This window comes from Peromyscus eremicus, chromosome 1, assembly GCF_949786415.1.
Source record: "Peromyscus eremicus chromosome 1, PerEre_H2_v1, whole genome shotgun sequence".
Classification (NCBI taxonomy): Eukaryota; Metazoa; Chordata; class Mammalia; order Rodentia; family Cricetidae; genus Peromyscus; species Peromyscus eremicus.
In genome coordinates, this window is record NC_081416.1 from 91920280 (window position 1) to 91935979 (window position 15700).

At 41.7% G+C, this 15700-nt stretch overlaps 1 pseudogene; it reads right to left on the minus strand.

Annotated features, from left to right (window-relative positions):
- Positions 1 to 14982: 14982 nt before the first annotated feature.
- On the minus strand, positions 14983 to 15123 carry LOC131903178 (U1 spliceosomal RNA; annotated as a pseudogene).
- Between the last annotated feature and the right edge of the window lie 577 nt (positions 15124 to 15700).

Consider the following 15700-nt stretch of genomic DNA (forward strand, 5'->3'; position numbering starts at 1 on the left):
AGTTGGTGTGGGATTATCTATTGCCTGAGTTTTCATGGGTGTGTTTAATTTCCTTAGGCTGGATTTTTCCTTCTAGTGCTTTCTGTAGGGCTGGATTTGTGGATAGGTATTATTTAAATCTAGTTTTATCATGGAATATTTTGTTTACTCTGTCTATGGTGATTGAGAGTTTTGTTGGGTGTAATAGTCTGGGTTGGCATCCATGGTCTATTAGTGTCTGCATAACATTTGTCCAGGACCTTCTAACTTTCATAGTCTCTATTGAGAAGTCAAGTGTTATTCTGATGGGTCTGCCTTTATATGTTAATGGCCTTTTTCCTTTACGGCTCTTAATATTTTTTCTTTGTCCTGCATGTTTAGTGTTTTGATTATTATGTGGCGAGGGTATTTTTTTTTGGATCCAGTCTATTTGGTGTTCTGTAAGCTTCTTGTATCTTCATAGGTATTTCTTTCTTTATGTTGAGAAAGTTTTCTTCTATGATTTTGTTGAATATATTTTCTGTGCCTTTGAGTTGGTTTTCTTCTCCTTCTTCTATCCCTAGTATTCTTAGGTTTGGTCTTTTCATGGTGTCCCAAATTTCTGGACATTTGGTGTTATGACTTTTTTGGCTTTAGTGTTTTCTTTGACTGACAAATCTATTTTCTCTATTGTGTCTTCAGTGTCAGAGACTCTCTGTTCCATCTCTTGCATTCTGTTGGTTATGCTTGTTTCTGTAGTTCCTGTTCATTTAGTCAGATTTTCTATTTCCAGCATTCCCTCAGTTTGTGTCTCAATTCCAATTTACTTCAATGAAGATGATGGGCATCAAAGAAACTCTGTATGGAGTTTACTTTTTTTAATTAATTAATTTTTAAAATTACACTCATGATATTCATTAATTACACTCATGATACTAATTACATTTGTGGTATGCATTGATTACATTCACAGTATTCATTCAATAATTATATTTATGATATTCATTAATTACATTAATTATATTGATTTATTACATTCATGATATTATGTCCTGATACTTATTGTCTTGATTTCAATTTTTAAATCTTGAACTGTTTCCTTCATCTGTTTAATTACTTTTTCTTGGCTTTCCTTGATTTCTTCCAATTTTTTGTTTGTTTTTTCTTCCGTTTCTTTAAGGGAAGTTTTCTTTTCCTCTTTAAGGGAGTTTTTAATTTCCTCTTCAAGGGCCTCTATCATCTTCTTAAAGTCACTTTTAGGATTGATTTCTTCTGCTTCTTCTGCATTGGTATGTTCAAGTCTTGCAGGTGTAGAATCACTAGGTTCTGATGTTGTCATGTAGGTCTTTATGTTGTTGCCTGTATTTTTGCACTGGCGTCTACTCATCTCAGACTCTCAGCACACCAAGGCTCAGCCAAATCCAGACTTCTCCAGGGCTATGTCTTCCACCTCTTATTTAAAATATTCCTGGAGCATCTCCTTTGTTCTCTCTATGAAATCCTCAGTCTAAAAAGAGCTCCAGCAATATTTTCACTTATCTTTATTTTTTGGTTTTTTGAGACAGGATTTCTCTGTGTAGGCTTGGTGTCCTGAAACTCCCTCTGTAGACCAGGCTGGCCTCGAACTCACAGAGATCCTCCTGGCTCTGCCTCCCAAGTGCTGGGATTAAAGGCATGTGCCACCACTGCCAGGCTTATTTTCTATTTTTTAAAAATTAGTATTATGTTGTTCAGGATTGAATCCAGAGGCTTGAGCAAGCTAAACAAACTCTACCACTGAACTAAATTCCTAGCCCAGCTCATCAATTTTTTATTACATTTATTTATTTTATTTTGTGTGTGTGTGTGTGTGTTCATACTTGTGTGTGCCACAGTATGTGTGCAAAGGTCAGAGAACAACTTGTGGGAGTCAGTAAAAGTTCCTTTATCCAGAGACATCTCATGGCCTCTGTCCCATTACTCCTGAAGCTCTAGGAATTATTCAACTACTAGCTTCCTTTGTTTTCAATCAAGAGACTCTAAAGCTACTATGGGAAAGTATTTTATATTGTTTGTGGCTATTATAAAGGGTGATGTTTCTCTGATTTCTTTCTCTACATAGGTAGTTCCTAACAGCCAGGGCTATACATAAAACCAAAGAGAGAGAGAGAGAGAGGGAGAGAGAAATCAAGAGTGGTGCACATCTTTAGTCCTAGCACTCATGAAGCAGAGGCAGAAGAATTTCTGAGAGTGTGAGGCCAGCCTGGTCTTCATAGGGAGTTGAGAACAGACAGCCAGGACTATATATAGAGACACAAGAAGAAGGGGAAGGAGGAGGAGGAGGAGGAGAAAGAAAGAAAGAAAAGAAAATATGAAATCAGGGTATCCCATCTCTTAGAAAAAAAAATGAGGCTGAAGATTTGATACTCCTCACTTGTCCCCCCCCCCTTTTTTTTTGTTTTATTGGTGGTGGTTGGGCGTTTTTTGTTTTATTTTTATTTTATGTATATGAGTGTTCTGCTACATGTATGTCTGCACACCATGTACATGCGGTGTTTGATGGGGCCAGAGAAGAAGGCATCAGATCCCCTAGGACTGGAGTTAGAGATGGTTGTGATACTATGTGGGTGCTGAGAATTGAACCTGGGTCCTCAGGAAAAGCAACCAGTACTCCTAGCTGCTGAGCCATCTATCCAGTCCTGTTATTTATTTGTTTGCTTTTGTCTTTGTCTTTTTTATTTTTTGGTTTTTTCGAGACAGAGTTTCTCTGTGTGACTGGGCATTTACTCTGTGTGAGGGACTTTTTTTTTTCTTAATAATTTGAAGTGGAAAGATCCACTTCTAATGCAGATCTTTGAGGTTAGAAGATCCACTGTTGGGTTTTATATGTATTTTGAGTTTTGTTTATTTGTTTGTCTTGGGTTTTTTTTTTTTTTTTTTTTTTTTGAGACAGAGTTTCTTTGTGTAGCTTTGGAGCCTTTCCTGGAACTCGATTTTTAGACCAGGCTGGCCTCGAACTTACAGAGATCCACCTGGCTCTGCCTCCCGAGTCCTGAGATTAAAGGACTGTGCCACCACCACCCGGCTTATTTTGTTTTTTGAGATAGGTTTTCTTTGTGTAATAGCCCAGGCTGCCCTGGATCTCGCTTTGTAGACCTGGATGGCCTCACACTTAAAGAGATCTGCCTACTTGTACCTCCCAAGTGCTGGAATTGAAGGCATGTGTCACTACTGCCAGGCAATTTCATATTTTCTTATCAGAAGATCCACCTTTAATCCAGACCCTTTGATTTGGAAAGACCCACCTTTAATCGAGACCACACCCTCTGCTGGCAACCTTATATAAAGGACATGGAAGAAGGATTCTCAGCTCTCTCTGCCTGCTTGCTCTTTTTGGTAAGTTCATTCCTTCAGTGGCATTAGAGCCTACTTTGGGATTCTGGCATATCCTGAAGATTAGCTGAGACATGCAGCGTTATGGACTAAACAACTATTGGATTCTTGGACCTTCCATTGGCAGACAGCCATTGTTGAAATAGACCATAAGCCATCCTAATAAATCCTACCCTTCCCCTTGTCTGAGAGGGAGAGAGAGAGAGAGAGAGAGAGAGAGAGAGAGAGAACATTCTATAAATTCTGTTCCTCTAGAGAACCCTGACTAACACACCTACCTTGTACTCAAACAGTTTGTTTAACCGTCTTTAAGAGAACAATGTAACAACCAACCTTACTTGTCTTGGAATTCTCATGTGATCAACTTTTACAACCTAAGCTAATGAGTAGCTTCAATCTTCAATTATGTACTCTACCATGCCCCTGACCTAATTAATACATGTGTATCATTTGCTGAAAGCAGCAAATATGGAAGTTGAAAGAAACTTTGTAAACTCTAACATAAGAGTTGGAAGCAACTATTTATGGGTGTTGGTTTAAAAAACAATGATATTCATTTGGTTAAAAAAACAGGGCTTGCCAGGCAGTGGTGGCGCACACCTTTAATCCCAGCACTTGGAAGGCAGAGGCAGGTGGATCTCTTGTGAGTTCAAGGCCAGCCAGGTCTACAGAATGAGTTCCAGAAAAGTCAGAACTACACAGAGAAACCCTGTCTCCAAAAACCAACCAAACCAAACCAAACAAAACAAACAAACAACAACAACAACAAACAGAGCTATTCATTATCTGGTAAATTGATATTAGTTGGAGCCAGCGACTTAATCCTTTGTAAAATTTTGTTAAAGTTTTCTGTAAAGTATCCCGTTCCTTCCCCATGCGATGCTTTCTATGCTGTTCAATAAACATAGTCCCACCACTCACAGACAGGGACAGACACACACTGGGACAGACACAGCCAGGGACAAACAGATTCACAAGACAGCCTTCACATTCACACAACAAAGGACAGAAGACACAGGGAGCATGAAGCAGAGAATTCAAATCTGCACTCACTCTTGGTTAAATGACTTCAAGGGGAAGTGCTTTTCTTTCTTTCCATAATGAGACACTGATGCATCATTGGAAGCTTGGAGCTAAACACTAACGCACTATAATCCTTGAAGTCAAGGGTAACTTTGACCTTCTGCTCCTCCTGCCTCCATTTCCCAAGTACTGGAATTACAGGCGTGTGTCAAGCATGGCATATGGTACCAAGCACTGAACCAGAGTTTTGTGCATGGCACACAAGCTGTCTACCAACCGTGTTACATCCCCAGCCTCTTCCTCCCTCTCCCCCACACACAAAAATGTTAAACATTATGCAAAAAGAAGATTAGGAAAACCATATCTAGCAGGGTACTTGGGGGAAAAAAGTTAGATTTAACAAAATGCACATTGAGAAAAGGAAAATAGCTACAAACACAAAGTGATTTTGTTCTGTTTGCTTTAAGATAGTGCCTCACTATATAACCCAAGATGGCCTTGAATTCACCGCCTTTCTGCCTCTCCCTTGCGAGTGATGGGGTGACAAGTATGCATCCATTATTACCATTTCCTTTAAAACTGTATTTTGGCTGGACATGAGGATGCCATTCCTAAAGGTGGGTTTCTTAGGAAGTGTTTGCCTACATGATTTTACGTGTATTACATGTGCACAAGAACCTTCAGAGGCTAGAAGAGGGCATTGGATACCCTAGAACTGGAGTTACAGGCAGTTTGAGTCACCATGTGGGGCTGGGAACTGAACCTAGATCCACTGAAAGAGCAGACAATGCCATTTCTCCAGCCTCCCTCAGGCCTGAAATATTTACTAGGCCTGTTATAAACAGGTGTGAAGTCCTCCTTACCATATAAGGGATATTTCCAGAACTCCTTTCTCAGTGTGTTTCCAATATCATTTTTTGTAATGACACTGTCTATCTGAGATTCCTTCAACAGAAACTGAAACAGATTCAGAAAATGGAAGTGGTGGCCAGGCATGGCAGCACAGACCTTTAACCCAAGCACTCTCAAGGCAGAGGCAACTGGATGTCTTATAAGTTCCAGGCCAACCTGGTCTACATAGTGTGACACCCTGCCTCAAGAGAGGAACGGAGGACAAAAGTGAAGGACAATCTGGGGGTGATCAAGGAAGATAGAGGAGATAATTAAAAATGGGCTCAATGCTCAGCTGTTATTTGGATAACCGAGTACTAGTTCTTGTGAGACCTCCTTAGGAATTATTGGAAATGTACCTCAAGACTTTCTGTTTAGGGGAAGAGATGAAGAAACATGCATGTGTCTACTCCTGTTACATTGATAAAGGGTTGCCTCACTGGGCTTAAACCCGCTCAGACACCTCTGGACTGCTACACACTAAGATCCCCAACAGGGCCACAAGAATCCAGAGATGCATAACACAGACATCTTGGAGCATGATGGCAGATATAAATACAGGTGGGAAGCAGGCTACTGCCAAGCTGCACCTGCAGGAAGGTAGGCAGTGGGCAGACTGCGTAGATTAGTCACTGCAGCTGGACTTGAAGGGCTGCCTAGAAGATGCACAAAAGACGCTTGAAGGCTAGGGAGGTGACTCAGTACGTAAAGCGTCTACTGAGCAAGCATGAGGACCAGAATTTTGATCCCCAGAACCCACGTAAAAGCCAGGTGGGTGTGACAGCCTCCTTGAGCAGCTGGAAACCCAGAGGTCCAGAATCAGTGAGAGACTCTCCATTGATAAATAAAAGTTGAGAAAAGTTAAGAAGGACTCCCAACATCTACTTCAGGCTTCCATATACGGGCACACATAAGTGCATGCACAGGCCCACACACACAAGAACACACACACAAATACACACACACACACACACACACACACACACAAAGACCCATGAACTTGAACTCCTGAAATACTGCCTCTGGTAACACCTGTGTTCTTATCTCTCCCTTGTGCTACAAAGCCCTTTCATCTAGTTTTATCTACAAGCCTATCAATTCCTTCCAAGTCAACCCCCATATTATCACTTGGGTCACTGTTCCAAAATTACAGGTAATAATCTGGTTCCAAAAATAGCGATTATGATGATAAAAAGGAATAATAATAAGGGCCAGTAAAATGACTTAGTAAAGGTGCTTGTCGCCAAACTGATGACCTGAGTTCAGTCTCCAGGCTCTACATGGTGGAAAGAGAAACCCAACTAATGCAAGTCTCCCTCTGATTTATGAATGTGCATGCATATACACACACAATTAATAAATAAAATGCAATAAAAATTTAAATAATGACGTTAATTTGGAGGAAAGTAAACATTCAAACCAACCATATTTTTTTTAGACAGGGCCTCATGTAACTCAGGTATGGTGCTTTGAATAAGAATGGCCCACATAGACTCATATATTTGAATGCTTAATCACCAGGGAGTAGCACTATTTGAAATGATTAAAAAGATTAGGAAGTGTAGCCTTGTTGGAGGAAGTGAGTCACTGGGGGTGAGCTTTGAGGTTCCCAAAGCCCAAGCCAGGCCCAGTGTGTCTCTCTTCCTGCTGCCTGCAGATCTGAATATAGCACTCTCAGCTATTTTTCCAGCACCATGTCTGCCTGCATGCTCCCTGCCATGACTGATAATGGATTAAATCTCTGAAATTGTAAGCAAGCCCCAATTATTGTTTTCTCTTATAAGAACGGTGTTGGCCAAGTGGTGGTGGCTCATGCCTTCAATTCCAGGACTTGGAAGGCAGAGGCAGGCACTCTGTGTGAGTTCGAGGCCAGTCTGGTCTACAGAGTGAGTCCCAGGACACACAGAGAGACCCTGTCTGAAAAAATAAAAACAAACAAACAAAAAGAATGCCCTTGGTCATGGTATTTCTTCATAGCAATAGAACATTGACTAAGACACCAAGGTAGCCTCTGACTTCAAATTTACTATAAATTAGAGGCTAGTCTTAAAATCCATTCCTCTTGTGTCTGCCTCCTAAGTGCTGGGGTTACAGGCATGTGCTACCACGCTACTTGACCTTTTTTTTTTTTTTTTTTTGGTTTTTCGAGACAGGGTTTCTCTGTGTAGCTTTGCGCCTTTCCTGGATCTCACTCTGTAGACCAGGCTGGCCTCGAACTCACAGAAATCCGCCTGGTTCTGCCTCCCGAGTGCTGGGATTAAAGGCGTGCGCCACCACCGCCCGGCTCCTATTTTTAATTATTTTTCTTACTGTTGAATTTTAAGAATTCTTTGGCAGACAAGCCAGTTTATGACTGAAATCGACACCTTCAATTAGGCCAAACTGAACACCCTGTCTACCAAAGAGACCACTGATCCGGAAAGGCAGTAATTTTCCTAAAAGTCTAGACTGAAGTATTCCCCCATGTCACCCTGTCATCTCCAAGACTTCCTTATGATACGGAGGAAGATTCATCTACAAGACAGACCCCAGACACAAACTACACTGTAAACCCAGGCACTCCATACCAATGTAACCGCTGGGTGTCTCTGGAATGGAAACCTCCACCAATCAGACTGTCAGATTTCACTGGTTTGCCCTGGGATGTTATAGAAACTTATTCATACGATTAATGAAAATAAAATACATCTCATGTCAAAAAAAAAAAAGAATTATTTGAATATTTTGAGTATTAATTCTTTTTCCTGTATAGGACTTGTTTTGTTTTTAAGCCCATCTCTGCACATCTCCACCCCACCCCATCCCCACACACACACAGGGTTTCACTACATAGTCCTAGCTGGCCAAGACTCACTATGTAGACCAGGTTGGCCTTGAACTCACAGAGATCCTCCTGCTTCTGCTTCCTGAGTGCTGGGATTAAAGGCATGTGGCTTTTTAAATCTCTTGATTTTGTTTTTTTGAGACAGGTTCTTACTGTGAGGAACTCTCTACATAGACCAGGCTGGCTTCAAATTCATAGACATCCACCTGCCTCTGCCTCCTAAGCACTGGGATAAAAAGCCTGTGCTGCTACGTAAGAATTATTGAACTTAGAAATTTATCTTGTATTTAATAGATTTTCTGATATATCTTACTTTTCTAATGGTATCTTTTTTTTTTTCTTTTTTCGAGACAGGGTTCCTCTGTGTTGTTTTGGTTCCTGCCCTGGATCCGTAGACCAGGCTGGCCTCAAACTCACAGAGATCTGCCTAGCTCTGCCTCCTGAGTGCTGGGATTAAAGGTGTGTGCCACTGCCGCCCAGCTCTGGCTGAAGTATTCTATGCGGCTGGATCATCTCAGCCAACAGTCTTAAAGCTGTTCTGGATGCATAATTCTGAGGAGACTGTAACAGAAGCATTTTGAGTTGTTAGATTATCTAGACCATTTGTTTTCATTGGTGTCTGGTCCTCTTGCTCTGAAAATACATAAACTTTTAAATGTAACATACCTATCTACATTAATACAAGTATAGACTGTGCATTGTACATAAATCAGCCAAAGATGATTTTTTTGTTTTATATTTGAGCAGGTAAAATATATATATCATATGTCTTGCGGTTCTTTTAGGTTTATTTCTTTATGTTTGTAGCCAGGACTTTTCAGGATGTTTTCCTTAATCAAACTTGATTTTCCTTAACCTGGAATGAATCCGTAGCCTCTCCCCAAAGTAACATACATTTGGACTTATATTTTGAAGCCAAGATTTTTTTTACATATATGGGTTGGTTGAATCTTGCAGTTTTTATTTTTTTATTTTTATTTTTTTTTTTGGTTTTTCGAGACAGGGTTTCTCTGTGTAGCTTTGCGCCTTTCCTGGAACTCACTTGGTAGCCCAGGCTGGCCTCGAACTCACAGAGATCCGCCTGGCTCTGCCTCCCGAGTGCTGGGATTAAAGGCGTGCGCCACCACCGCCCGGCGAATCTTGCAGTTTTTATAATCCAGTGTCTCTTAGCAGCCAAAAATTCAAAGACAACACAATAACATACAGGATGCAGCCTCTCTGTGTATTTCCCATGTTTACATGGCTTATTATATTTTTTATTACTCTATTCTTTTTTAAGGACTTTCTCTATCCCTTTTCTTTTCTTTCCCAAGCCTATGTATATTTTTAAACACACTGTAACCCATTTAGAGGTTTCTTGAATCCATCTCTACTGCATATCCGCAATCTTTTTCTGACTGCATGAGTCTTTAAACTGTAAGTGGTATGGCTAGGATCTCCACCTCTGCCCTGGTGGCTGGCTCAGCCCCATCTGGTTTCCTAAGATCCTAGTTTCATGGAAGAGGCACCAAAGAGAGCCAAGTTCAACACCCCAACTTTGGGGAGCTTCTGGGTCCACACTGCCACTGAGCAGCATGCTGCCTTTCTACTTTCTTTTCTTTCTGCTTTTTTTTTTTAATACTTCACAAAAGACATAAAGTGGTTAAATCCACAGCTTCTTGAACTATAGGACATGACTGACCCTACATATAGTACAGTGTGGGGATCTCAAAATATCTGGGAACATCATCTGGGAATATCAGTAAAAGATTTCTGAATGTGCAGCAAACAAGTATCATTTAAAAACCAAACCTACAGTGAATCTGAGTTCTTGCTAGCAGTGCTTACCTATGTTGCTGCCAGGTATTTTTCACTACAGACTTGTTTCTGGACACAGTGTGTTCACTTTGCACACTGCATGTGCCATCACACCACACGACACAGGTGAATACTGCCTGAAAGACCCTGGATCACATTGGATATTATGAACTGTGGTGTTTTGTTTTTTTTTTTTTTTTTTTTTTTTTTTTGGTTTTTCGAGACAGGGTTTCTCTGTGTAGCTTTGCGCCTTTCCTGGAACTCACTTGGTAGCCCAGGCTGGCCTCGAACTCACGGAGATCCACCTGGCTCTGCCTCCCGAGTGCTGGGATTAAAGGCGTGCGCCACCACCGCCCGGCAACTGTGGTGTTTTTAATATGCATACAAAGCTGTCTACACTTGTAGAAACATAATGATTTAGTTTTGGAAAACAAAGACTTTAAATATGTCCCTATCATCATTCCTTAGTTGGTAATTGTATATCTTTTGATAGTATTGTGTTAAAATGTTTGATTTTAAAAATTAAACCAGGCACTGGGCGGTGGTAGCACATGCCTTTAATTCCAGCACTTGGGAAGCAGAGCCAGTCGGATTTCTGTGAGTTCAAGGCCAACCTGGTCTACAGAGTGAGATCCAGGACAGGCAACAAAACTACACAGAGAAACCCTGTCTTGAAAAAAACCAAAAACAAACAAACAAACAAAATAAAGCAGTGGTGATGCCTCTTTGAGTTCAGGGCCAACCTGGTCTACATAGTGAGTTCCAGGAGAGCTAGGGCTACACAGGAAAACCCTGTCTCAGAAAACAAACAAACAAAATTATTAGCTGGGTGTAGTGATTTATGCCTATAATCCCAGTACTCAGACAGAGGGGGATCCAAAGTTCAAGGTGATTTTCATAGCAAGTCCTCTCTCTCTCTCTCTCTCTCTCTCTCTCTCTCTCTCTCTCTCTCTCTCTCACACACACACACACACACACACACACACACACACACTATCTCTCTGTGTTTGATTTTCTTGAGTTTTATTTTAAAAAAATCATTCAATGAATATTTGTTTTGTTTTGTTTTTGTTTTTCGAGACAGGGTTTCTCTGAATAGTTTTGGTGCCTGTCCTGGATCTCACTCTGTAGACCAAGCTGGCCTGAAACTCACAGAGATCCACCACCTGGCTCTGCCTCCTGGGTGCTGGAATTAAAGGCATGTGCCACCACCACCCGGCCTTCAATGAATTTTGATTTATGGTCCTAGACATGTTACTGCTGTTTATGTACTACACATTAATCAAAGATGTATTCTCAGTATTGATGATTATAAAGTCAAAATATTGATCATCTTTGAAAAATGTTGGGAGATGCTGCTGTTTGTCCTACAGTGTCAAATAATCAAGCCAAAATTAATTTTATGTACAAACAAGCACACCCTTATCATTACTATTTGAAATTGATTTTATCTTTAATGAGAGGAAATTTTTATGTATGTCAAATAAGTTTTTGTTTCCTTGTTTGTTTTCTAGACAGAGTTTCTCTATGTAGCTCTGGCTGTCCTCAAACTTGCTCTGTAGAGCAGGCTGGCCTCAAACTCACAGAAATCCACCTGCTTCTGCCTTCAAATGCTGGGATTAAAGGCGTGTGCCTTAGCCAAGGGTTCCCAGCACTTGGAGGCAGAGGCAGATCTCTCTTTATGAGTTCAAGGCTGGCCTGGTCTACATAGTGAGACTTTGTCTCAATTCTAATACTAAGAATAATAATTTTAAAAGGATAAGTGTGCTGAGGTTCTGGGTTGTTCTGGGTTGGTGCTGCCTGACTCCAGCTCTTCTGTACAGTCTGTGTGTCTGTTTTTTCTTGGTTTCCTGATTGCCCCAGCCAGATTTTGTTGTTGTTTTGATTTTTGTTTGTTTGTTTGTTTTCAAGAAAGAGTTTCTCTGTGTTGTCCTGGCTGTCCTGGAACTCACTCTGTAGACCAGACTGGCCTCCATCTCACAGAGCTCCGCCTGCCTCTGCTTCCTGAAAGCTGGGATTAAAGGCATGCACCACCACCCGGCTCCAGCCAGGTTTCTAAAACCAAGCTGTGTAAGATGTGGAGCTTTGTTTTAAAGAGAGATAGCAAGGTTGGATTCCCTATAAAACTAGGCATGATGGTTCATGCCTATAATTCAAACACTTGGGAGGTAGAGGGGAAAAGATCAGAAATTCAGGGTCATGGTTAGCTTGGGTAGCTATGGTAAGTTGCAGGAGTTGGAGGCCAGGCTGGGATACTGGAAACCCAATCTGAAGGATAGGAGGGAGAGACAGAGTGTTCAGGATGGGTGTAATGGTACACGCCTTTAATGTTTAGACCCTAGAGGGCAGGAGGATTATGAATTAGAATGAGTCCCTATCTCAACAATAAGAAAGAGGAGAAGGAGGAGTGTAATGGGGAGGAGAAAAGGAAGAGAAAGCAAAGGAAGGCCTCTGAGGAACAAGGGATCATTACTTGTAGCTAAAGTATCAGGGATGGCAGGGTGGAGGAGGAGGCATCTGAGCTGGACTCTGGAACATGACAGTACAGTAGGTACATCATGGGCAGAACAGTCCAAGTGGAGGAGATGATAAATGTTCAGAAGGGAAAGCCTGATCTGGAGACTACAATAGCTAGTGTCTTTGGTTACAAAGATCACATTACTTAAGATGACAGTGATTTATTCCAAGGCTATGTGGGAAAAGAAAAAGAATTTCAGTCATGCAGATTAAGTCTTTGAAGGGTATTAAATTCAGTCTGGGACCTGAGAGGCTATATTAGATCCCAGGCGATCTAGAAAATCAGGTCTGTTGTCTGGATGCCTTTCTGTATCTAATGGTCCTGCTTAACTTCCTTCCGCCTGTGCTTCTGAATTCTAAAGACTCCTGTCTGCCTCTGGCTTCTCCTGTGTCATAGCTTTGAGTCAGAACCTTCCAGCTTCTGACTCTGCTATTAATGACTTATTATCTGGGTCTCAAATTCAATCTTTGAAAGAGAAAATTTGATTCTTCTAGTTAATTATTATCATTCCTATCGAACAACCCTCTGGAGCAGATTATGAAGACATCAACTGGATATGTCAAAGGTAACAGAGTTCTGTACTGTAGAACAAAGATGTACCTTAGTAGGTTGAGTGCTTGCCTAACATGTACAAAGCCTGGGGTTCTCCCACGAGAACTACAGAAAACTGGGCATGGTAATGCATGCCTGTAATTCTAGCCATTAGGGAGTAAAGAGAATTGAACTTTGGGCCTCAGGAATGCTTTGAGAGATCTCTACCCTGGAGCTATATTCCTATCTGAGAAATGATTTCCTGATGGTTTTTTCCTCCATGCTTCACTGCCCATTACAGGTCTAAGTTTCTAAATATAAATTTTTTCAAAAGATCATGTGACATATCGTTTTTCAGCTTTATCCATTTCCACTTTATGAAATCACTGATCTGATTAAGAAGAACTGAACTTGGGGCTGGAGAGACGGCTTAGCGGTTAAGAGCACTGACTGCTCTTCCAAAGGACCCGGGTTCAATTCCCAGCACCCATATGGCAGCTCATAACTCTCTGTAACTCCAGTTCCAGGGAACCAGGGGACCCTCACACAGACATACACACAAAGCACCAATGCACATAAAATAAAAATAAATAAATTATTTAAAAAAAAAGAACTGAACTTGAACTTGATTTTTACAGGTGGGGAGAGTTTGCAAAGAAACATTTGCATCACTTCATCCAGGACAGCCATGCCAGACTCAACCATCATTCTTCCCTGCAAGCTGGGTGCAGTGGTTCAATGCCTGTGATCCCAGTGCTTGGGAGTTAGAGCTAGGAGGATCAAGAGTTCAAGGTTGGGGCTGGAGTGATAGCTCAGTGGCTAAGAGCAGTTATTACTCTTATAGAAGACCTAAGTTAGGTTCTGAGCACCCAAATAGTGGCTCACAACCAACTGTAATTCCAGCTCCAATGATCTAATGCCCTGTTCTGACCTCCAAGGGCTCCTGCATGTATGTGGTACACATAATGACATTCAGGCACACACACATAAAATAAAATAAATGTACTTTTTAAAGGGTTCAAGGTTATCCCCAGCTATAGAGCAAATTCAAGGCCAGTCTGGGCCTTCATCCTGCCTCATGAGACTAAACTAAACCAAGACAAAAAGCAAAGTGACAAGCAATAAAATCAGACTCACTGCACAGTCATATTCTCTTCAATAGCAAAAAGACAGTAATACTTGTTTATAAGTAAAACTTTTTTTTTTTTTTTTTTGGTTTTTTGAGACAGGGTTTCTCTGTGTAGCTTTGCGCCTTTCCTGGGACTCACTTGGTAGCCCAGGCTGGCCTCGAACTCACAGAGATCCGCCTGGCTCTAAGTAAAACTTTTTAATGCGCTAACTACATCATTCTAAGCACTCACAAATAGGATCTCTTTTAGCTCTCACAAGAAGTTATGTAGTGTTATTGTCTCCATTTTCTTCAAATGGAAAAATGGAGACTAAGATGCTAAAACACCTGTTCAAAGTCAAGTAGTTAATCTGGGAATGAGGGTTCATTCCTTTGATACCAGCAATAGAAAGAGACAAGCAGATCTCTGCAAGTTCCAGGCCAGCCTGGTCAGAGCTACATAGAGAGACCCAGTCACCCCCTGCCCCCAAAAAAAGAAAGTTAGAAAAGAGGGAGGATAGGCTCCCCTAGCCTACTTGAATTTCATCTTGGATCTTGGAGATCAAGATTGTATTTTTTCTTGGAATTCTTAAAGTTGCCTATTTTTTATTTTCTAAACTTTATTTATTTTTAGTTTTATCTCAATAATGAAATCCACTATGATCCTCCTGCTTCTGTCTCCTGAGTGATGATGGGATTATACACCCTGATACTTTTGGTTTTTTTTTTGAGACAGGGTCTCACTCTGTAGCCCAGACTGGCTTGGACCTGTGGCCAGTCTCCCGCCTAGGCCTTCGAGATGCTAAGATTACAGGAATTTTTAAAATTAAACAAACAAATAAACTTGTGTTTATGTGCATACTTCTTTAACTATTATTATTCACTGAATTTTGGAACTGATTGAGGAGAATCACTTTGCCCCTAGGCAAGTGTCTTTTTTTTTTTTTTTTTTTTTAATTCATGGGGCAGTCCCCCACTATCACAAACTATGCAGTCAGTTTCCTGCTTTTGAGATAAGCACATCCGGAGCGCAGTGGATAAACCTCGCTCTGGGAAAATCACCTTCTTGATCATGGTATCTCCACCCTGCTAGGTATGTGTCTTTGATCTTCATCTAACCAGTCTTGGAAGCTTTCTGATTTTGACAGTGTCTCCCCGCTCAGGCTGGCCTTGAACCCCAAATCCTCCTCCACCACTTCCCAAGTGCTTATGATCTCAAGGGCTTCGCGTCTGGCCCAGGGGCCGGACCGCACTCCCTGTCTTTTACAAGACACTGAGCCTGCATGCAGTATTTGTAGCTTGGACCACTTCGTGACTTTAGATTCGGGTCTCCGCTCCTGTGATGAGGCGCAGGAACAGTAGAGATCCAGGAACACGCGGTGCGCACGCACGCGGTGCATGGCGCGGTGGTCCCCAGGCGCGTCGCGGCGCTGACTCAGCCTTTCGGGTCAGCTAGCCGCGTCACCTGGAGTCCTCTGGGTCCCGGAGGCGCAGACGCCAGAGTCACCGCCACCCTCAGCCTCTGACTCAGCCACTTCCGGAGCATCCGAGCTTCCCAGCGTGGCCGCCTCCAGTACCAGGCCATCTCCTAGACCCTCTTCTCTCCAGCGGGAATGGAATACACAACATGGCAAGGCTCTCTGCAGTGCACCAAGGTTGCATCTCAGGGACTCAGGAG